The sequence below is a fragment of the Octopus bimaculoides genome, chromosome 5 (genome assembly GCF_001194135.2).
Source record: "Octopus bimaculoides isolate UCB-OBI-ISO-001 chromosome 5, ASM119413v2, whole genome shotgun sequence".
In the NCBI taxonomy this organism is placed as follows: Eukaryota; Metazoa; Mollusca; class Cephalopoda; order Octopoda; family Octopodidae; genus Octopus; species Octopus bimaculoides.
In genome coordinates, this window is record NC_068985.1 from 58,681,583 (window position 1) to 58,683,098 (window position 1,516).

The 1,516-nt window shown below is 35.6% G+C and overlaps 1 protein-coding gene across 8 annotated transcripts in view; it reads left to right on the plus strand.

The window, feature by feature from the left end:
* The window catches only part of LOC106868231 (D(2) dopamine receptor), a 1,504,014-nt gene that overhangs the window by 1,224,036 nt on the left and 278,462 nt on the right, over positions 1–1,516 (plus strand). The window contains exon 1 of one of the 8 annotated variants that reach the window (XM_052967722.1): positions 1,269–1,444. The exons of the other annotated variants lie outside the window; for them this stretch is intronic. The gene's annotated coding sequence lies outside the window, so the exon portion shown is untranslated. Of the gene's footprint in view, positions 1–1,268; positions 1,445–1,516 lie in introns of those variants that run through there. 8 annotated transcript variants of the gene reach the window in all.

A 1,516-nucleotide genomic window follows, 5' to 3' on the forward strand; every position in this document is an offset into this window, starting at 1 on the left:
TGTGTGTGTGTGTGTGTGTGTGTGTGTGTATGTGTGTGTGTGTTTGTGTGAGTGCGTGTGTGTGTGTGAGTGTGTGTGTGTGTGTAAATACATATGTGACATATATTGTTTATATATAGAGAGGGAAAGAGAGAGAGATACACACACACACACACACACACATACATGTACATATGTATGTTACACGCTCCTTTTGCTTATCGATGCTGTTTTATGTTCTCCGATATATTTTATTTCATTGTTATTGTTTATATATTAATGATGTTGTTATTGTTGTTATTAATAAGTACTATTAAGAATCGTTAGAGTGTTGGAGTACATGCTTAGCGGTATTTCATTCGTATCTTTATGTTCAGAGTTCAAATTTCGCCGGGGTCAGTCTGTATTTCATCGTCGATAACATAAAGAAACACTATAGTACCGGGGTTATTGATATCGGCTAACTCTGTACTCTCAAAATCGCCCAGTGCCAAAATTTTACATTATAACCATTCGTTTAACAACATTTCGCCCTGTTTTGAGTTCTTTGTTCAACTTACTCCATAGTCGATTTTCCCATTCGTGCTTTCGCTTTCGATAAAATGACTATAAGGTGAGCACTGGGGTCGATATAATCGATTATTTATTTGTTTTATTTTGCATTTTTCTTATTTCTAATGAGTATGACTGATAATCGTTACACTCTCCGCTGACAACAAAGCATCATGTAGATATTTACATGCAACTAGATTCCACTATTTTTTCAGGTTCTGAACATGTCAACTTGAATTATCTAAGTACTTCAGAATTTGTGAAAAACATAGTATATTTTTTTTTCTGATTATCATTCAGCCACAGCTTTGACTGAGCGGGCGAACCGTGACAATCCTGTAGATTGTTTTTCTTCGGGCAATTTTTTATTTATTGTGGGATACATTACGACTTCCTTTCTTTAACAAAAAAGGTTATGATTTTCGGAATAGGATGTTTTACTTATGCGCTCACCGACCGAATACTGTCTTACACTCAGTTTGGAGAAGCGAAAGTAATAACCTGGAATCGATGTTTCTCAACTTTCTTTTACTTTTAGAAATTTGACCTCGTGACCTAGGCAACTTAATTGATATAACTAGCTAACTTTGTATCGATTCTTTACCACAAATCAACATATTAATTCTCTTTTTATTTGCTAAAATCTTTTGTATCGGTATATCGATGTCACTAGAGAGACGGAATCTTTTTTCTTTTATCTTTTACTTGCTCCAGGCATTTGATAGCGGCTATGCTGGAACACCACCTCAAAGGATTTTAGTCGAACAAATCAATACCAGGAATTTTTTAAAACCTAGTACTTATCCTATGGGTCTCTTTAGCCGAACCACTAGATTACGGGAACATAAACATACCAACACTGGTTGTCAAGCGGTGGTGGGGAACAACAAGAGATACAAAGACACACACACAGGTATATACATACATGTATTACTATCTATTTATCAATCTCTCTCTCTCTCTCTCTCTCTCTCTCTCTCTCTCT